This window comes from Nelumbo nucifera, chromosome 5 (assembly GCF_055504915.1).
Source record: "Nelumbo nucifera cultivar China Antique chromosome 5, China Antique-T2T, whole genome shotgun sequence".
Taxonomy (NCBI): domain Eukaryota; kingdom Viridiplantae; phylum Streptophyta; class Magnoliopsida; order Proteales; family Nelumbonaceae; genus Nelumbo; species Nelumbo nucifera.
Genome location: NC_142653.1, coordinates 70899260 through 70922523, shown reverse-complemented (window position 1 = coordinate 70922523; position 23264 = coordinate 70899260). Strand labels below are relative to the sequence as shown.

Here is a 23264-nt window from a genome sequence, read left to right as displayed (position 1 = left end):
TCAACTATGGTTTTTTATAAGATTCCTTATTAAAATACCATATATTCAACTTTGGTTCAAGTCTTTTTTGATAATAAGGCAACATACTTATGATTGGTAATAACGGGATTAATTTGCATATCCGTTGGGACTACCCACCTAGCGTATAATCTGATATCTTTTTTCAAATCTAAAATGGATAGATGTTGGTTCGGCACTTAACACGCTTAGGTGCATTTTAGACATGGCCAAAAGTAAAAAATACTCTTAAATTATTTTTTAAAGGACATGTTGTGCCCCCGGTTTAAACCCAATACTTGCTCATTCAACCTCTTCCTCTCAAACAAGAATAGACTCGCCATACTACCAGTACTAGAGCTCCACCCTAGGTGTGTTATCGATCTCACAGCTCCGTTTGCTTTTTCTTTGTCTAAAATCTCACAAACCCCATTTGCTTATTCATTGTCTACATTAGCGATACTACCTGAGCTTTATTTTTTCTCAATCTATAGGGTCTTGATTTGCATTCCAACTAGTGGATGCATAGCCATGGACAACCGATGGCGAAGGGGAGCGTAAAAAGTATTATTTGTTGGATTATTTTGCTTTATTCTTCATTGCTTTTCTATCTCCATGTTTTTATTTTGCTTATCTTTTTCACATCCATATTTTTCACTTTGTCTCCCTCATAACCGACTAGATGTTCAACTTATATTTCTTCTCCCTCCCTTTCCTCTCTTTTGCTCAGTTTTTTTCATCTTTTTTTACCTCAGTCTGACACCCATCAATAAACTGGAGACGACTCATACTCTGTTGTACAGTGACGGTGTACAATACAAGCTTCCACCAATCCTAATATCATATAATTAGGGTTCTATCCCTTTATCCCTGATATATTTAAGTTGAATATGTTTCTTTGGTTTATATATAGTATTCTATTTCTAATATAACTAAATTTTCCCATACCAATCTACATCATTTTCCCATAGTTTTCCCCATCATAAGTATTGGAAAAAAGCATCTGATAATCAATTTGAGTTTGGATTCACATATCAAGAGGCAAGAAGAATGGAATTGGGAGGTTTAGGTTTGTTTTACACAATGAAACAAATTTTGGAACTAATCTTTTATCTCTTTTTTGTCATTTGAATAAATGACCAATTTTTTTCCTCATTATGTTCCCTAAAAAAGAAAAAAATATATAATTCTTTAGGATCAAATAGGCTGAAACGTTGAAAAATTTCATGTTTCTTCTTTTCACTGATACTCTAAAACCATGTCTTGATTATTAAAACAAAGTTCACTTGGCCAATTGTTTGACTGACTCACTGATATCTATTTGTCATCTTGGGAGGCAAACGGAGAATAACCATTCATAACAAGTCAAATATTAGACACCATGTTTGTCATGTTTATCATCATCTAAAACTTGTTACATTAGTTGTAGAGGCTAAACCATTTTCCACCATTTTAGATACTTTCTTGCTACCCTTCAATACTAACAGGGCAAAGTTGCATAAATTCTAGAGACTCTCTTGCATAGTTGTAGTTTATATTGAACTATTTATGAGATTGCATCAATATCTTAAATTTTAGAATATATTCCTTTTCATTGACTATTCAACACTACATTTAATCATCTTACTCAGGCTACATGCATTGCCCATCCTGGCCCAGAAATAGAAATAATATAATATGTTATTATAATGTTTAGATTATATATGTATAATATATATAATTTTTTAAATATAAACTTCCATTTAAAATTTGATTTTTTTTAATATAAATTTGTCAATTTATATAATTATATGTGCAAGCCCAAATACCAAATCAAGGCCTGGAAATATAGTATTAGGCCTAGGGTGCAGGTTAAGCCAGGACCAAGCAGTCCAAAATGATGTTAATACCATGTAGAAACCCAACCTAGCCCAACACTATCTCTACTCAGCACCTAGATACTTAGTAGTCATTGCATCGGTTAGATAGGCCAATTCAACTTGTAATTTAATATAAATAAATCTTTGAAAGAAAGAATCTTGTAGTTGGAGGTAGTCATTGTGAAGTTTGGATTGCTAAGAAGATGAACAGTAATTCAAAAGATGATTGTTGAGTGTAATTGACACCAAATAGGAGGTAATGGGTTCACAACATTTTTCTTATCTTTCTTTTGCTCTTTAAGCTTAATTTGGAAAGAGTACAAAGACAAATATATAGAGTGCAAAATCTCATGTTTTGTATGTATTTATATTGTATATATTTGTATTTGTACTCCTTCCAAACTGAACCTTAGGGATATACATATTCCGGCCGAAGGAAGCTTCCTATGTATTTGTTTCCTTGAGCGAATCTCACCCTTTTTTTACAATTAATGCAAATCTCTCACTTTTCAAAGTTGGGTTTGAGGCTATGTAGTACAAAGGCATGAAGGATAGATGATACAAGTAGAACTACACAGTGAAGGTAGAAATGTCAGAGACAGATTGCATTAGTGCAATTTTACTTCATTTGAATACCAAATCATTGCAATGGAAACCCTTAACATTGGAAAAGTGTATGCCTACCATGCCAGTAAACTTGTGCAAAGATGATCATGCAAATCTTTGACCTCCACAAAAGGAAGAAATAGAAGTTGTGATCTGTTACAATTTGAAGGGGTTAAAGGGATAGGGACAAACCGGAATGGAGTGCAAGAAATGGTTTAAACACTCAATAATTTAATAATGAATATGATAGTAACTAGAATGGAATGACAAGGTAAGATTCATATAACCAACCCATATAATTGGGATAAGACTTAGATGATGATGATGATCCATATGAAAACAAACCAAGTAGGTTAGCTTCTTCCTTTTATATTGCCAAAACCTAAGAATGTGCAAAAATATGCTAGAGAAGCAAAGCAACAAAGTATGAGTGCAAGAAATGGTTTAAACACTCAATAATTTAATAATGAATATGATAGTAACTAGAATGGAATGACAAAGTAAGATTCATATAACCAACCCATATAACTGGGATAAGGCTTAGATGATGATGATGATCCATATGAAAACAAACCAAGTAGGTTAGCTTCTTCCTTTTATATTGCCAAAACCTAAGAATGTGCAAAAATATGCTAGAGAAGCAAAGCAACAAAGTATGTAGTTCCTTTAGTCTGTTTGGTTCATGCAGTTGGGATTTGTTTTGGGTGAAATTATGGGATGCGGCGAGAAATGACATCTCAAACTCTGAGACACTAGGACTCACCAAATAGGTGCGATCCCACTGAGAAACAAAGGCATTGTGACGAGAGTGAGAAAATAATATCAAGGGCACACTGAAACCTCATCTCCTACCCCTGCAACGGTTCAAAGTACGACCACTGAAACCTTGTTCTCCGGCAAAGGTTCGAAGTTCGGTCATCACTCCTTAAGTCAAACGATGTTTCTTGAAAAAAGAACGTTGGAGCGGAAGGGTTATTGCAAAACAAATAGAGATGTTGCTTGCTAGGAACAAAAGCAACAAGGAAACGGAAAAAAGAAGGGAAATGAAATTTATGGTGTAAGAATGGAGCAATGGAAGAGCATAGGAGGGACTGCCTGTTTTCATCGCTCTTGATCTCCTTCCATCTCTTCCTTCACCTGATTCTCATCTCCTTCAAACGAGTCCTCTTCATTGAACTTTTCTTTTGCATTTTTACTTTATGGGGGAAATTGTCTAAGAATGTATATAAGGTGTTTGTGTTTTGGTTTTTGAGGTTCCAGTAATTGCATTCACTCTATGATCCACAACCATCCCATCTTTGTAGTTTACTAGTTTTCTTTGTTGACCAATGTTTTTGAACTGTCATTAACCCGGACGGTCGGACCATTCGGCCCGAAAACGGTCCAAGAAATCGGTTCTGTTTCACCTCTAACCCGTTCCTGGGTCAAAAACCATTGACTTTGTCAAAAAACCACTGACCCGAACAGTCAAACCATCGATTCGTTTGACTCGGACAGCAGTTTGTAGTATAAAGTTGTAGGGGAGAATTTGTGTCTGAGGTCTGAAGAAGAAGAAAAAGAAGAAGAAGAAGAAGAAGAAGAAGAAGAAGTGACGCAGTGTGGAAGCAATGGCGTTCGCTAGTTCCTAGCAAATAACACCGATTTCTCTAGGAGAGAGAAAAGGTGGCGAAACTCAAAGAAGAGAACTTGAAGAAATTCTGAAAAGATGAAGTGTGTATTAACTGGAAATAATCAATATTTATAGTACATCTTGGAAGTTGTAAAGTAACTAGGAAAGAGGGTTAGGATAGATCTAATCTGCATGGATCTTGGGCTTTCTTGATCTTGATAGGCCATCTTGAGCCGTCTTGATAAGGTCGAACCTTCTTGGAATTCTTGGGCTTGATCTTCCACCGTCCGATCTCCTTGGCTCTCCTTATGCATGAATCTGGGAAGTCTTGCTAATCTTGATGCTTCTTGGAGTCTTTTTGGAATTTTGATCTTGATTTCTTGATAATCTTGGGAGTCTTGCTTTATCTTGAGTTCTTGGAAGTTCTTCTTATCTTTCTTGGACTTTATCTTGACTTGACCTTATCCTAGGAGCTGCCGCCCCTAGGGTGCGATGGGCCTTGTGATGGGCCTCCATCATTCTCCCCCACTTGGAGAGAACTCGACCCCGAGTCGTGACTAGGATAGGCAAGTGTTATTTCTGGCAGGTACCGGTGAAGGTCAGCAACGTTGAAGGTCTTGGATATACCCATATGATCTGCTAAGTCCACTACATAGGCATTGTCGTTGATCTTCTTCACGATCTTGTATGGATCGTACTTCCGAGGCTTCAACTTGTTGTAAGTACCCACGGTAGTTCTTTCCTTCCTTAGGAAGACCATAACCTCATCACCTACATCGAACACTTGAGGCCGGTAGTGCTTGTCTGCGGCCATCTTGTACTTGGCATTAGTTTGCTCTAGTTTCTGCTTCACGGCCTCTTGGACGGACTGGATTTGTTCTGCCATCTGTTCTGCTGAGGTACTAGTGCTGGGTACTCAGGGTAGCTTCACTAAATCCAGTGCATGGTTAGGGACCTTCATGTACACGATGGAGAATGGGGATCTGCCTATAGAACTGTGCACTGCATTGTTGTAGACGAACTCAGCCTGGGCTATGGCGAAGTCCCACTGTTTTGGCCTCTCCCGACATATGCTGCGAATTAAATTCCCTAAGGTCCAATTTACTACTTCTGTCTGTCCATCTGTCTGCGGATGGGCTGTACTGCTGAAATTAAGTGATGAATCAAACAACCTCCACAGGGTCATCCAAAAGTGACTGAGGAATCGTGTGTCATGATCTGATGTTATGGTCTTGGGTACCCCATATAAGCGGACAATTTCCTTGAAAAATAATTTGGCTGTTGCGGATGCATCTGCCGTTTTCTTGCATGGGAGGAAGTGAGCCATCTTTGAGAATCTATCAACCACCACGAAGACGGAGTCCATGTTCCTCTAGGTCTTTGGCAAGCCTAGCACAAAATCCATGGACAAGTCTTCCCATATTGCAGTAGGAACGGGTAGGGGCATGTAGAGACTTGTGTTCTGGGTTTGTCCCTTAGTTGTCTGACAAACATAGCACCTGCTTACAATGGTAAACACGTCCCTTCTTAATTTCGGCCAATAATATTGTCTCTTAACTGCTTCTACTGTTTTATCCCTTCCCAAGTGTCCTGCTAATCCACCCCCATGCAAATCTCTGATGATCTTTTCGCGGAGGAAGGTGCAAGGGATACACAGTTGTTCCTCTTTCATAAGGAACCCATCATAAATAAAGAAGTCCTCTACTGGCTGCTTAGTCACACATTTCTCCCATACCTATTGGAAGTCTTCATCCTAGGCATATAAGTCTTTTAGGCACTCAAAACCCACAATCTCAACACTGAGGGTCTTGATGAGGGCTACACGCCTGCTAAGTGCATCAGCCACCTTATTTTGCTGTCTTGTCTTATACACAATTTTATATGGGAACTTGTCTAGGAAGGGAGACCATCTAGCATGCAAATCACTTCTTAATTGCTTTTGCCCATTAAGATATTTTAGGGCTTGGTGGTCAGTGTAGAGAACAAATTCTTTTGCAATTAAATAGTGTTCCCATGTCTTCAAGGCTTTAACCACAACATAAAACTCCTTGTCATAGGTGGACCACTTTCTTCTGGATTCACATAATTTTTCACTGAAGAAAGCAATGAGCCTCTTTTCTTGGGACAATACAGCCCCTATGCCAACTCCACTGGCATCACATTCAACTTCAAATAATTTATTAAAATCCGGCAAGGCAAGAACAAGAGTAGTACATAATTTTTCTTTTATGAGAGCAAAACTTTGCTCTTGTTCTTCTCTCCATTGAAATTTACCATTTTTCAAACATTCAGTAATGGGAGCCATGATACTACTAAAATTCTTAATAAAACGCTTATAGAAGGTTGCCAACCCATGGAAACGCCTGACATCTGTGACAGTGGATGGGGTTGGCCACTCCCTAATAGCTTTCACTTTTTCTTCATCTACTTTTACACCATCCTTGCTTACAATAAATCCTAGGAATAATAAATTGTCACTCATAAAGATGCATTTATTCAAATTAGCATATAGTTTATTTTCCCTCAATGTTTTCAGGACCTCCCTAATATGTCCCACATGATCAGTGATAGATTTGCTATATATCAAAATATCATCAAAATAGACTACCACAAATTTACCAATGAAGGGGCATAATACCTGGTTCATACACCTCATGAATGTGCTGGGTGCGTTGGTTAGTCCAAAGGGCATGATTAACCACTCGAACAAGCCATCTCTAGTCTTGAAGGCTGTCTTCCATTCATCTCCGGGATGGATCCTGATTTGATGATACCCACTCCTGAGATCTATTTTTGAGAAGACTACAACTCCGTTCAGTTGGTCCAGCATGTCGTCCAGCCTAGGAATGTGAAATTTGTACCCAATAGTAATCTTGTTAATGACCCTGTTGTCGACACACATTCTCCAACTGCCATCCTTCTTAGGTGTTAGTAAGGCAGGTACTGCACAAGGACTTATGCTGATTTGAATGTGTCCCTTTTTCAATAATTCTTCTACCTTTTCCCGTAAGATTTCATTTTCCTTAGGACTCATCCTGTAATGTGGGAGGTTAGGTAGACTGGCACCTGAAACAAAATCAATATGGTGCTGTATATCTCTCATGGGAGGGAGTTCATTTGGTAACTCCTCTGGAACTACATCATTGAATTCATTCAGTAGTCCCTGTACTTCTGCTGGAATTTTATTTTTATCATCAACATCTTCTCCTTTTACTACTAACAAATGTATTTCATGAGTATTCTTACAATCTTTAACAAATTCATCATGATGATGGGTGATGGTAAGGAAATTCTTCTCATGTGCCTTTGGAGCATTTGCAATATTTTTTTCTGCTATAGGTAACAAAGTATAACGTGTACCATCTTTTTCAAATTGGTAGGTATTCTTCCTATCCATGTGCCTTGCATCTGTATCAAACTGCCAAGGCCTCCTTAACAAAATATGGTAAGCATCCATATCAACAATATCACAGTATACTTTGTCATGGTACTTACCAATTGAAGAAGGTACCTTGTAGCGTTCTTCCACCCGTACGCCGCCTCCTTTCTTGATCCACCCAATTGTGTATGGGTTGGGGTGCTTTTCAGGAATCAGTTGTAATTTTTGGATGACATCCCTACAAATAATGTTTTCTTGACTGCCACTATCAATAATCAAATTAAATAATTTTCCCTTGACAGTACATCTGGTACGAAATAATGTGTGCCTTTGAGAAGTATCTTTATTTTTCTGGGACAACATTAATTTTCTTACCACACAAGTATACTTCTCATGTTCATATGGACCCTCTTCATCCTCCCCATCAGGTCCACAACATACCTCCTCCTCAATATCTTCTTCCTCCTCCCTTTCTACCATATTAACTGCCTTCCTCCTAGGACAGTCGCTGGACCTATGTCCAACCTCATTACATTTAAAACATTTAATAGGAGTAGGCCTTGCATAAGGGTTACTGGGTTTAGAAGGGTTGGAAGGATTACCTTGAGTATTTCCTCCTGTAGTAGCCTTACTGACGTTACTTGTGCTTGCTGGGTGAGAGGGTTGTACTGCCGGGACTGATTTGTTCCTATCGATAGTTGTCAGTCTGTTGTTGCTCCTGCTGTACCGGCGGTAATTATCACTGCGTGCCTTGTCTTGGAACATTAATTCTGCTTTCAGGGCTAGGTTCCTTGCTTCCTGCACACTAAGAACCATTTGTACACCAATTTTGTCCCTGATGGACGGTCTTAACCCGCTCAGATAACGGGCTGCCTGCTGGTTATCACTTTCAGACAACTGGTTTCTTTCTGCTAATCTTAAAAATTCTGATGTGCACTCATTAACACTACGTGAACCCTGCGCACACCGCTGGTAAGATTCAAACATATATTGTTCATAGTTAGGAGGTAAAAATCTACCTCTGATTAATTGTTTCATGCGCCTCCAGGTTCGAACAAGACCCCTTCCTTCTCTGATCCGGGTCTCTCTCATTCGTTCCCACCAATCAGATGCGCCTCCCTTTAATCGGAAAGCTACCAGTTTTACCCTTTGTTCCTCTAGTATCTCCATGTAATCAAAGAATCTGTCGACTTCTGTGATCCAATCCAGAAGTCCTTCTATGCCAAGATCTCCACTAAAGGTAGGAATATCTACTTTAAGTTTGAATTCATCATTATTCCTACGGGGATTGAAATTACCTTGATTGTGCCAACTTCTACCATTTCTGTCATTGTCGGGAAGAACTGGAGCACCACCAAATTCTAAATCATCATCACTGTTGTCATCCAGGACTGGTCATCGGAACGCAGTATGGACGGGTGGTCTGTCGTGGTCGTCCCCCTCGATTTGCTGTGGATGTTCCCGGTTCCGTGGAGCAACCTCCCGTAACAAGGTTCGCAGTTGTTCAGCCATCTCTGCCAACTGCTATTCGATGTTATGTGTGGCCGTGCGCTGCTCTTCGATTGCTCTCCAAACAGCTGGAAACCCCTGATCTCCATCACGGGGTGGGTTGTGACTGCTACCGTCTGGGTTGGACACCAGAGCTGGCTATGCAAGCACCGGGCGTTTGCTAGTTCCTAGCGAATAACACCGATTTCTCTAGGAGAGAGAAAATGTGGCAAAACTCAAAGAAGAGAACTTGAAGAAATTCTGAAAAGATGAAGTGTGTATTAACTGGAAATAATCAATATTTATAGTACATCTTTGAAGTTGTAAAGTAACTAGGAAAGAGGGTTAGGATAGATCTAATCTGCATGGATCTTGGGCTTTCTTGATCTTGATCTTGATCTTGATAGGCCATCTTGAGCTGTCTTGATAAGGTCAAACCTTCTTGGAATTCTTGGGCTTGATCTTCCACCGTCTGATCTCCTTGGCTCTCCTTATGCGTGAATCTGGGAAGTCTTGCTAATCTTGATGCTTCTTGGAGTCTTGTTGGAATTCTGATATTGATTTCTTGATAATCTTGGAAGTCTTGCTAATCTTGGGAGTCTTGCTTTATCTTGAGTTCTTGGAAGTTCTTCTTATCTTTCTTGGACTTTATCTTGACTTGACCTTATCCTAGGAGTTGCCGCCCCTAGGTGCGATGGGCCTCCATCAAGAAGAAGAAGAAGAAGAAGAAGAAGAAGATATGAGAACTCAGAGTCTGTTGCCGCCGCTTCGCCGCCACCATTATCGTCGTCGGTGAGCGTCAAACCACCCTCATCTTCCTTAATCTTCCCTCCTTCTCTCCTCCTTCCCTCCCTTTCCTTTCTCTTCTTTTCTTTTTTCCCCTCCTTTCTTTCTTTCTTTTCTTCTTCCTCAGTTGACAAACATCACTTTCTCTCATTTCTCAAATCTCACAACTCATAAAATACTTGCCCTAATAGAAAACCGTCTGAACTGTTCGACCTAGACGATTGAACCGCTGACCTGGAAACTGGTGAATAGAATGGTTCCGTTTCCAGGTCAGTTTTTAAAACCTTGCCATTGACCATTTGCTTTTTGGCGGAAACCTTTAATGGCTTAATTTTAGAACTATGATTAGTTAATCATATTCCCACAAGAAGAGGGCAAAGTTTCTGGTTGTTATGAACTAGGGAACTGGCTTAAGACATTTATGTTTGATGGTATTGTTATGTTAGCTGTTACGAGCATGCATATTTAATATATATGAGTTTTTAATTTTTCCACATCAACCTGACACGTGGCAATATTCAAATACTATTATGCCATGTTAGCCCACAAACAAGTATATGTTTGGTTCCGTGGGTGTTTATAGATGGGCCATTTATTACTTTAAACATTTATTTGTACGGTTTTATTTTAAATGTTTCTTGCTTTTGTTGTTTGGTTGGGCATTACTTTAAACATTTTTTTACTTTACATCTCAAATTAACACCCCATAAAGTATTCTACATAAGCATTTCATTTCAAGAAATGTTGGGGCATTGGGGGAAATGAGAATTTGACGTTTCCCCAAATTCCACATGCACATAAATCAAAGTATTCCAATTTTTTAATGTTTATTTGACAAACGGTGAAACCAAACAGTGGTTTCATATGCAACTAACGCCAACGCCTATGTGGCATTGATATGGCAGCATTTTTCAATAAACACCAACAAAACCAAACATAGCCCAAATCTTGTGTTATGAAATTGAGGAAAAATTATCAAAGTGGAATGAATCCAACCATCCTTCAAAATTTTCCCAGCAACCAAACACTAGGAAGCAAATTGTATATGATAACTTGTCTCAGCAACCAAACATAGGGTGACAGGATTGAGAAAATAAATTTTCTCATCCCATACCATCCTTTCTCGACAAACAAATGGACCATTAGGCCTCAACCCATGATCAGATTTCTTCCCTTGAATTTTAGCCCATGCCATGCAAGCAACACTAGGTGCTGCAACAAAAAGAAAGAACACTGATGAGCTTCCATAATATAGGCACCAAACAATGCCCCTAGAAACTACCCAACAACAGAAACATGGAATATAGCAAAAGTTTGATACTAACTAGGATTTGCGGATCCATTAATGGCTGTCCATAAAGAGAAAATTCTCTTGTTATATGATATATTTGTTAATAAAATAGGTGGAGATATTATCTTTTTAATCAATTCAATTAAGAGGGATAGGGATCTCAAACTTAAGATCTATTTATAAAGGAAAACAGATAACCTGTTTTCAAAATAGAATTCCTACTGAGTCATAACTTAATTTACCAAGAAAAAAAAGAAGTCACAACATAATAAATTTGCTATTATGGAATTGGAAGTCAAGTACGCTGTTCCCAACCATTATTGCTGTGATTTTATCAACTGAAGCAGGAGCTATTTGTCCACTAGATTGAATTATATATACAATTTTAAACTCTATATTCTTTAGTTAATTCTCTTGAATGCCATTGACAAAACTTTTGCTTGAAAGGTACTATTGCATCATAACATGATGACCATGAGAACTTTTGTCAATTTAAAACTTGCCAGCAATAATGGCTTATTTGTAATCTATAATTCCACTAACCAATAAATCTTATCACTCTTTGCATGTATCTCTTGCATTGATCATCAATGTTCATGTTTATGGGGGTTAGAAATGATTTTAGGAGAGACATGATAAAGCAAATTGGAAAGACTTGGTCTTACAAAAATATTACTAGAGTTATGCATTGATGAAGTAGCTACAAATGGAATATAAGGCGACTCTCGAAGAAAAAAATCCTTGCCATGGATTCGAAAGAAGATTTGGGAGAAGAGCCAAAAGAATTTTTTCTCAAAAACAACTAAAGAATGGTTTGACTACTTGAAAAGAAAGTATCAACTATGAGGGGCAATAATTAATAATTAATAGGATCGAAAATGGGCACAACCCAGTCATTGGTACAATTATCTAGACAAATGAGCAATTGGATGATTAGTTTAAAATTTTATTGTTGATTACACAATGTATTTGTGTATAGGACCTAATAGGTTGGTTTGTTTGTAATTTGTTAATGAATGCAAGGCATTGTTTGATGGGGCATGTTCAACTAAAGGAGTTGAATGGACTCCTTTAGCAACTAAGCCTAAACCATTGGGATCTCCCAGTGTAGGTGTAGCGCACTACAAGAAAATTCGTATTTAGTAATGGACAAATTTGTTGCTAAAAATCCTAAAAAAATGGTTGCTAAAGGTTCTAACCATGGCTTTTTTGTCCACGGGGGATATTGCCATGGCTAAAAATTTTAGAGATTGTGTACACCGTGGTTAGAAGTAGGGATATAACCACGGTTTTAACGGTTGCTAATTGTGAAAGTTTTTGTAGTAATACAATATATACCATTGTTGTAGGTTTATATAGCCATAGTTTATACCTTGATTAAAAATCATATAATGTAACTAATTAATTAACAATACCACCATTTTTTGTGCAAACCGTGGCTGCAAGTTTTTTGTTCTTGAAATAGCAACAAAGTATTCATGATTTTAACAACAATTAGAACAACAAACCATTGATATTTTGATTCCCATAGCAATAGTTGGAATGGAATAATGTTGCTATATGGGTTTTATAACAATTGTTTTATAGAAACTGTTGCGAAAAGTTTATTATTTGAAAACATTTGTATTTTGTACTATTTAGCATAATTATTTTCGAAAAAAATACATGTGAAACTATAAAAATACTTGCTTTCAGCTATACAAAGAAACATTGTACGAATAATGTATTTGAAATGATAAAACAATTCTCAAATAAACCCCAACCTTTATTGAATACAAAATATCCATATTTAATATTGGTTCAATAGTTAACATCAAATCTTTTTACTGGATTATAAAAATACAAAAGAAAAAAAAAATAAAATGTCTCCATCATTACATCTGAAATCTACTCATATACATGGATATTGCATCCCCAAGGCCTTTGCTTTGGGTCAAAAACTTCAATCTATCAAAACCAACAAAATAACTAAATAAGTATTGATTTCAATAAATTAATTAATATACAAATTCTATATACATTATACACTTACCATTTAAATAATCCAAGCAATGTGATATCCAAACTCCAAGAATAATCATGTTATCGCATTTCCTCAATAACACTAACTTGTGAAATTTTAACAACATACTTGGGTAAGAGTGGGCTACTTAGTTTAGGTTTCAAGAGGTCTAAAACTTGGGTAAGAACAGTGGACTTAGTTTGTTTAGGTTTCTAGAGGCATATAACTATTAGATTCAGAGTTGAGATCACTAGAAATCCAAAGCAAAAAAGTTGGAAAGGTCATTATTGCTAGCATTAACAGAATCATCAAACACTATAAGTATTGGGAGATGATGATGCTTTGCCTTGCAAATCTTGAATCAATGAGCAATTCCAATTCTAGCCTTAACTGCCTTGGCATTTCCAATAGGACCAAAATATATGTGTCAAATGGAGATATATTGAAATTTGAAGACCTTTCCATTCCTTAATGAACATGGGTTGCTAAGAAGGTTTCCATCAAAATAAACAAAATCTATCCAAATCAACCATGAAGGGATATAACTCCTTGGTTGAGGACAGTGAAGGGTTGAAGGATAAAAAAAAGAATGTGGCCTCTTGACCTTCAAAGGAGGTGGTGAGGGCAGATTTGGCCCTCCAATGACATTGTGACACATGGCATCTTAGAACACTAGGTGATATCTGGAACCACTCAGGCAACAACTTGCCAAGTTGATGGTGTCCCGAACCGGCGACCTGGTATAGGCGTCGACCTGGCGACCTGGCACTGACGCCGACCTGGCGACCAACCTTTATGCCGAACTAGCGACCTAACTAGTAAGACAACAGCTCAGCCTGACACGCCAAGTCCATAATGGATCGAGCTTGGATAACTAGACCACCTCGGGACAAGTCTACTTCGGGACGAGTATACCTCGGTGCAAGGTCACATCAGGACCACCTCGGTTCCAAGGCACTTCGGCATTCATATCAGGTCGGATCTAAAGAGCACGAGCTCAAGCAATTCTAACCGACCACCGCATGGCAACCCTGGAGATCTCGTCACCGTACTCCACGTCTTACGGGATCATACCTTGTAACGGCTAAATATCATCTCCCCACTCCCCAATTCAGGCGGAGATGGTCAGCCTTACTGGTTGGTAGCGTTATCCCCAACTAACACGAAAATGGATCCTGTCGCAGCGAGAATTCTGGAACTACTCCACCGAACCCGCAAGAACTTCAGTATATAAAGGCTTCACCCCCCAGGGGTGAAAAAAGAGGCATAATCTCTGCTCTCTAGCTCTTTCACAATCTAATATCATTTTCAGCTCGCAACCAAGCGCCAACTTAAGCATCGGAGCAACCCCGCCAGGTAAACAACCCCGGGTTCTCTAATTCATCTCTTGCAGGTTCATCGAGCTTGTTGTTGCTGGTAGCCAGATCATCTCTTGCGGGGAGCAGCTGGATTGCGCCACATCATTTGGCGCCGTCTGTGGGAAATGCTACAAAAAAGCTAAGTTATCATCCTCTAAAAGGCTAAATCCTCTTCTTCCAGAAGGCTAAGTCCTCACTTTTAGAAACTAAATCTCTCGCTTTATAGTTTTCATTTTTTATGAACTCAAAGACTGCAGGAAATTGATAGCTAACAGATTAAGCAACTCTACCAATTTTATTTCAACTTGGATAAAGCTTCATCAGTCCTCTTCGCGAGGTTCCCTCTACAAAGATGAGCTCTTCATGGCTTCCGCAGGAGTTGGCGGCCAACAGACTGCACGGACGCCCTTGCTGGTCGAGCCTTCCAAGGCTCCCGTGTGAGCTGGCGACCTAAAGTCAGTAGTGTTGCCCCCGTAGGTCAAGCTCCTAGTAGTTTCATGTAGGAGTGGGTGACCGATGTCATGAGGCTGATGTAGTGCAGACATAAGACCTAGTCGCTTCTTCGGCATGGGCAAAATCAAAGAACAAGGAGAGTGGACTACAAGTCGCTCCTAGAGCCTAAGGGCTAAAGTGCCGAACTGACAAAGACCTCGGCGCCACATAAGACCCAGTCACCTCTTCGGCATGGGCAAAATCAAAGATCAAGGAGAGTGGACTACGAGTCACTCCTAGAGCCTAAGGGCTAAAGTGTCGAACTAGCAAAGACCTCGGCACCACATAAGACCCAGTCGCCTCTTCGGCATGGGCAAAATCAAAGATCAAGGAGAGTGGACTACGAGTCGCTCCCAGAGCCTAAGGGCTAAAGTGCCGAATTGGCAAAGACCTCGGCACCACATAAGACCCAGTTGCCTCTTCAGCATGAGCAAAATCAAAGATCAATGAGAGTGGACTACGAGTCGCTCCCAGAGCTTAAGGGCTAAAGTGCCGAATTGGCAAAGACTTCGGCACCACATAAGACCCAGTCGCCTCTTCGGAATGGGGAAAATCAAGGAGAGTGGACTATGAGTCACTCCTAGAGCTTAAGGGCTAAAGTTCCGAACTGGCAAAGACTTCGGTACCACATAAGACCCAGTCGCCTCTTCGGCACGGGCAAGATCAAGGAGCGGACTGCGAGTCGGTCCCAGATCCTAAGGGCCAAAATACCGAACTAACGAAGACCTCCTCACCACATAAGACCTAGTTGCCTCTTCGGCATGGGCAAAATCAAGGAGCGGACTGCGAGTCGCTCCCAGAGTCTAAGGATTTGAATTGACGCTTATGAGCTCATTAAATTATTCATTCCGGGCCAAAAGGAGAAATCTACTCCCTTCGCTGAGTTACTTTTAGCTCGGGAGTGGGGGGCAAATGATGAGGGCGGATTTGGCCCTCCAATGACATTGTGACACATGGCATCTCAAAACACTAGGTGACACCCGAAACCACTCAGGCAACAACTTGCCAAGTTGATGGTGTCCCGAACCGGTGACCTGGTACAGGCGCCGACCTGGTGACCTGGCGACCTGGCACTGACGCCGACTTGGCGACCAGCCTTTATGCTGAACTAGCGACTTGACTAGTAGGACAACAGCTCAGCTTAACACGCCAAGTCTACAATGGATCGAGCTCGGATAACCAGACCACCTCAGGACAAGTCTACTTCGGGACGAGTATACCTCGGCGCAAGGTCACATCAGGACCACCTCGGTCCCAAGGCACTTCGGCATTCATATCAGGTCGGATCTAAAGAGCACGAGCTCAGGCAATGTTGACCGACCACCGCATGGCAACCCCGAAGGTCTCGTCACCGTACTCCGCATCTTACAGGATTGTACCTTGTAACGACTAAATATCATCTCCCCACTCCCTGATTCAGGTGGAGATAGTCAGCCTTACCGGTTGGTAGCATTATCCTCAACTAACACGGAAACTGATCCTGTCGCAGCGAGAATTTCGGAACTACTCCACCGAACCTGCAAGGACTCTAGTATATAAAGGCTTCACCCCCCAGGGGTGAAAAAAGAGGCATAATCTTTGCTCTCTAGCTCTTTCACAATCTAATATCATTTTCAGCTTGCAACCAAGTGCTAACTTAAGCATCGGAGCGACCCCGCCGGGTAAACAACCCTGAGTTCTCTGGTTCCATCTCTTACAGGTTCATCGAGCCCGTCGTTGCTGGTAGCCAGAACATCTCTTGCGGGGAGCAGCCGGATTATGCCACATCAGAAGGCTACTACCTTTAAATAACCTTCTTGTTTCTCTCTCCCAAGACCTCCACATGACAACTATAACTGCCTTCCTATATAACCTTATTCCTCTAGCTCTCAATCCCACATCTCTCAATTGTTGAAGGAGGAAAATTCCAAGTACCACCCAAATCCACTCCAATTATGCCCAAAAAGAAATGCCACGATCTCCCTGGTAGTGAATGAGTAAATGTGAAGCTGATTCTACCTCTGTTAGACATAATACATGCTTAAACATAGAAGAGGGACATCCCACACTTTTACAAATGAGTAACTTCAAACATCCTTAAGACCGTTGAATAGAGCAACAACCTTTTCAATCTTGATAATCCTATAGGTGAATTTTAAATGTAAATTCCAGCCCCACCACATCCAAGATTTTATTTTCTGACCATTACCCACCCCAAGTCTGGTCGAACAAGGTCAAAGTTTCCACATGCATTCCTATTACAGGGGATTATAAATATTCACTAAAACAATACTATTCATCTTTTTAAGTAACTTGTATTCAATAAGATTTTTTTTTTTGGGAATGCCTAAGGTTCAGCAAGACTACGACCTTAGATATACTCATATAATGCATCCATACAATGAACATGGATAATGCCCCAAACAATAAAGAGTCAATTCTAGGCCTAATTTAAATAACTTCTAAATAAAGCAAATAAGCAGTGAAGAATCTAAGTTCCTGAGAAACTATACTCATAATATCTATTTTTTTTTTATCAATAACAGGTTTCATTGGGTCAAACCCAATCAGAGCAACAATCTGATTATGATCAATATCTGGTTCCTTAGGTTAATTGTATTCATTAGGCTCAGTTTGGAAGGAGTACAAATACAAATTACAGCTTATAATCAGGTTTCATTGGGTCAAACCCAATAGTCCCAATTAGTAACTGGGTTAGTTCTGGTTTGGTTTATGACTGCCTCAACATATTATTTATTGGTTCAAGACTTGGTCCCCCACACAATGGGGGAAAAGCAAATTAATGAACACAAACTCAAGATGGATAAAAACCCATCTCAATGTATCCCTCTTTCATTTCATAATGTTAATATTAATTGCATTCTCTTTCTTAATCCTTAGGATTCACTGAATTTTCAAAACCTCCTAGACACAGACAAGCATGTTCACCATAAAACATCCTTTGTTCAAGAGTAGACATCCTGTAGTCATAAAGAAATGAAAGTTATTTGTACTATTTTCAATGCCCAAGAGCACATCCTATTCAGTCTATTGTAAGCATACACAGAAAACAGAAATATTATATGGCCAAAAAGGCCCAAGTTAACAAGATTAAATAGACTGAAGAAAAGAATACCAACCACTAGGTGGCAATCAGTTTTGCATATGGCCAAAAGGGCCCACTTAAGTCTTATTGTATGCATCATTGTAGTGTTTTTTTCCTAGCAAATCTTTTTAGTTCATATTGGGATAACCAAAATCCATTGAACCAGAACTGAAGGACCTATACATATTTGATGGTCATTCAAATGTCATACCTTGCAAAAAGCATAGAGAATAATTCTATAACATGGAAATGAGCATGGAATTTTTCTGAACAGTAGTCTAATCTCAAATGCACTCTTGTTCATAAGAGGAAATCCAATCTAGCTAAGTTCATTATTCCATTAGAAATATGTTTTAGCTTCTAAGGATATGATCTTTTTCATGGGCTATAAATGTTCATAAAGGGTTGAAGATCGATATCAACATATCTTTTCAGGAGGTCCAAGTATACTTTCAGAGGTAAGGCTACGACAGGGCTGACTAGTAGAATCTTCTAATGCTAGCTTCACGGGCTTTAAGAAGTGAATTCTTGTATAGATTGAGGATGAATACAAAATGTGGTCAGAGCTTTTCATGATAAAGGGCCAGCTTACATCCGCTTGACTGTGCAAATCAGTAAATGGCAGTGGGGCTCCAACTGGGGTCCCATGGGTGATGTGCAAGCAAGATGATGTCCATTGCCAGATTTCCATGACATGATTCCAATTTTTTTGTAGTGAAAATACTTCATGGCAGATCAAAGATTAACATCATGGTTATTTTTTTCAATTTATCAAACTCATCTAATAAAAACTAAAACTCAAGCTGAAGATCACCAATCAATTTTACACATGAATCAACATTTGATAGGATACCAAAAGAAACACCTTAAGAAGAATAATTGGAAAAGGATACTAAGAAAAAAAACACAAATTATAATATATTGCTTACAACTTCATGACTTCTTTCTTTGAGAAGTCCACCACTCCATCTTCTTCCCTAACAATACATAAATAACAAAGAACTTATATGGAGTCCATGAATACAAATATAGAGAACAGTGCAAATAATAATTAGTTGTTGAAGACAGAGGACCTAACAAAGTAAAAGAAGCAAATGTTTCTTTGTAAAATACAAAAGCATTGTATTGTGTGTGTGTGTGAGAGAGAGAGAGTCTATTTTAACAGAAACTAGATTCTTAGACCCTAGATAGGTTATTGACCCAAAAGATGTTTTTCTCTAACCAAGGCCAATCCATTTGGGAAATAAATTAACAAAGTCAAGAATCAAGAGAAACTAAGAATGCTTATCTCTAAACATTTTAGTCTATTAATTAATACTCGGTCATGATTTAGAGACTGAGCCCAAATGTCTGGCACTAATGTCAATTAAAAGGTCTGAACACATATCTTCTCAATTCAACCCACTTACCTTCAAAACTTAAGCCCATTGAACATATCTGAAACCTAAGACTTCTCCATAATTGTCAAGGTGAAGCCTAGCTACTGCCTAGACAATAAGGTGTTTTTATTTGGATCACCTTCCTAGATATTCCCTATTGTTAATCCTTATTCCCATGACCTCTTACCATTGGCCAAACTTCATAATCCAATGTCAAACAATTTAAAAAAAATGAATTTGTGTGAAAATTTATCATTTTGCAGCTTCCAAAAGTTCATCTTAGCCTTACACTGTTATGTTTTTATTCATACTCTTTAATACTTGATAGTTGATACCAAAAGCCAAATATCAATGATATGGTCCATACTTGAAAGCTCCCAAAAGCGAAACATGCTATAACGATATAAGACTTAACATGAAGCTTCTTTCCATCATAGTTTCAGGAGTCAAACCCTCCCAACTAGAGAAAAATAAATCTACAAAAATCATAACACAATTTTTTCATACTCCAAAGCTTAACTGTTAAAAAATTTTAGTCCTGCCCCAAAAAAAAAAACTGGAATAGCTCAGTTGGTTAGAGCGTGTGGCTATTTAACCATAAGGTCGGAGTTCAGGTCCTCTCTACGATGTTTACATTTATTTGCGAATAAAAAAATAAATAAATAAAACGGAAAAGAGAAAATACATCTTATTTTTTCTCAGTTATATCGGTGAACCATCTAATAATATTCAATAAGAACCCAACCACTTAACAAAAGTTTGATTGCTTACGGTACAATGAAGATCTCACTCATCAAATGCCGCAATCATTTTTGCAGCTTTGCAGTAGAGATCATGAGGTTTTTCAACAGGTCCTGAGATGAGGAAAGGAATTCTTGCTTCATCAGTAAGAATGGAATAAACCTCATCAATTGCACAATAATCGAAACCCCCGAAAACAAATTCATCAGCACTTGTAAATGGAAGATTGAGAAATAAGCACACGGTGAGGACCTTTGGCCTATCCTACACCATTAGCTCCAAGCTCGTTGCTTCCTCCTTTGAAGGAGGATCTTTGGCCTGTCCATTACTGCTAGATTGATCTCCTGTTAGGGTTTCAATCATATAGGTACTGACATTATAGATTCTGTAACCGTAAATGGATAAACATACTAAGCAGATTCATCCGCATCCCCAAAATAGGTTTGGTGATAGAAACAGAGAGTGGTAGATGTTGTGAAGAGAGATTATGAGAGAGAGTGAGGAGAGGAAAGAATAAGTATTTTTGATGCTCATAATGGGCTCAGGACAACACAGTAAACTTGCTTCCCGGACGAGCTGGCGGGTGGAAGGATCCGAGGTGTGCTGTGGCCGAAGGCTAGGGGAGACCGAGGTGTGCTGTGGCTGAGGGCTGGTGAAGTCTGCCCTGACCGAGGTTGGCTGAGGTTGAGTACATGCGAGGAAGGGAACGCCAAAGGTCCCAGGTGTTAATCCGAGGTGGGGACTCCGACGGTCAAGTTAACGAGTGCGTAGCTAGAAAGGCGGACGAGATCCGAGGAGCTCTGACGAGGTCGCCGATAAGCCAGAGAGTTGGAGAGCTTGGAGAGGAGAGTCTAGACCAAGTTTTTTTTTATCCCTTACCTTGGGGGAGTCATGCCCTATTTATACTTAAGATCGCTTGGTGGCATACGGATGCAGACCGTTAGAATACGATCCGGCCCTGGGTGGGCAGTCATCCGAGCTCGCCGACCTCCGCCCTGCCAGATGTGCTGATTGGCTCCGCCTTCGACCACATGTTGGCGTGCCAGCATGCCAAGGGTATGCCTATTTGTACTTTATATTTGGACACACAAGGTGTAGTAGGAATAGGAAAAGTTCACATGCCTATATGGGGCATTTTTTGTGGTCAACGCAATTTTTTTTCTGTTTTCTTGAAAACCAATAAAAGTTATAGATCATAAAGTAATGGGAATGGAGGTCTTGGAAGGAAGTTGGAAACATCTTGTGGTTAATAAGAGAGCAATTAGGATTCATGTAATTTGAGGTGGAAGGTGATCCTAAGCTGGGCCTTGTCTCCTGATCTATGGGAATAACAAAATAACATTCATTTCCATAGAAAACAATGTGCTTTGCAAGATAGTTTCCTTGAGCAAGAGTGTATAGAGTTTGCGGGATTGAAACAATACGTGGGTACAAGCAGGTTTCCATATGGAGAAAACCTTTGAAGATTAGGGAAAAATAATTTCTTTAGGAAAGATTTAGGGTCAAAGGAAAGACGGTCTTGAACATTGGAGGGATGAAAATGGCCAAGGTATTCCTGGAAGGGATATATGTGATAGCCTGGTTTAATGATTTTGTTGAGGAAGCAATCCTATCAAGTTAGAGAATGGAGTGTAAGGGATAAATAGGGGAAGATGGTGGGAGCTATGTGTTAGGCAGTGGGGTAAATCCTAAGATATAGGGGCCAAGTGAGAGTTTCTTTGTGTGTGCTTTGATTACTAATCCAGGTCAATTAAACTTCAACACCGGTGGCCAGATTGATGAAAAATTAGTCTAACTTGGCCTCATATGGGTTTAGTAAATTTTCTTGGTTTTCAAAACCAAGAAAAATTCTCACCCCTAAACCAAAGATCTAGAGGACAAGTGACAATTGCTCTCTACTCATTTGGGTTACTAATCCATATAATGCATACCTTGACACTAATGGCCAAGGTGATAATTATTTTTTCTGGTGTATTCACATTTGGGTTCAGTAACTTTTCATGGTTTTCAAAAACTAAGAAAAGTTTTGAGCCTTCAATCCTAAGATGTAGGGGCCAAGTGAGAGTTTCTTTGTTTGTGCTTTGGTTACTAATCTGGGTCATTTAAACTTTGACATCGATGGCCAGATTGGTGAAAAATTAGGCTAACTTGGCCTGAGATGGGTTCCATAAATTTTCTTGGTTTTTAGAAACCGTGAAAAGTTCTCAGCCCTAAACCAAAGATCTAAGGGACAAGTGACACTTACTCTCTACTCATTCGAGTTAATAATACATATAATGCATACCTTGAGACTAATGGCCAAGGAGACAATTTTTTTTTTCTAATATGGCCACTTTGGGATTCAGTAACTTTTCTTGGTTTTCAAAACCAAGAAAGATTTTGAACCCTAAATACAAGGATGTAGGGGCCAAGATAGAGTGTCTTTCTTAGTGCTTTGGTTACCATTCCGAGTCATGTAAACTTCGACACCGGTTTCCAGATTGATGAAAAGTTGGTTTAACTTGGCCTCATATGGGTTCGGTAAATTTTCTTGGTTTTTAGAAACTAAGAAAAGTTCTCAACCCTAAACCGAAGATCTAGATGACAGGTAACAATTTTTCTCTACTCATTTGAGTTACTAATCCGTACAATGCATACTTTGACACTAATGGACAAGGTGATTATTCTTTTACCTGATGTAGTCACATTTGGGTTTAGTAACCTTTCTTTGTTTTCAAAAGCCAAGAAAGGTTCTGAACCCTAAATCCAAAGATGTAGAGGCCAAGTGAGAGTTTCTTTCTTTGTGCTTCGGTTACCATTCCAAGTCATGTAAACTTTGACACCGGTTGCCAGATTAATGAAAAGTTGGTCTAACTTGGCCTCATATGGGTTTGGTAAATTTTTTTGGTTTTCAAAAATCAAGAAAAGTTCTTAACCTTGAACCATAGATCTAGACGACAGGTGACAATTTTTCTTTACTCATTTGGGTTAATAATCCGTATAATGCATACCTTGACACTAATGACCAAGGTGATATTTTTTTTTTCTGATTTAGTCACATTTGGGTTCAGTAACGTTTCTTGGTTTTCAAAAACCAAGAAAGGTTTTGAGCCCTAAATCCTAAGATATAGGGGCCAAGTGAGAGTTTCTTTGTTTGTGCTTTGGTTACTAATCTAGGTCATTTAAGCTTCGACACCGGTGGCCAGATTGATG

At 39.2% G+C, this 23264-nt stretch overlaps 1 long non-coding RNA gene across 1 annotated transcript; it reads right to left on the bottom strand.

Annotated features, from left to right (window-relative positions):
- Positions 1 to 12759: 12759 nt before the first annotated feature.
- Positions 12760 to 21081, bottom strand: LOC104610182 (uncharacterized). The gene is made up of 3 exons (XR_737401.3): positions 20103 to 21081; positions 18882 to 18929; positions 12760 to 12962 (listed from the first exon to the last, which is right to left on the bottom strand). It is a non-coding gene; the product is annotated as an uncharacterized LOC104610182 (long non-coding RNA).
- Between the last annotated feature and the right edge of the window lie 2183 nt (positions 21082 to 23264).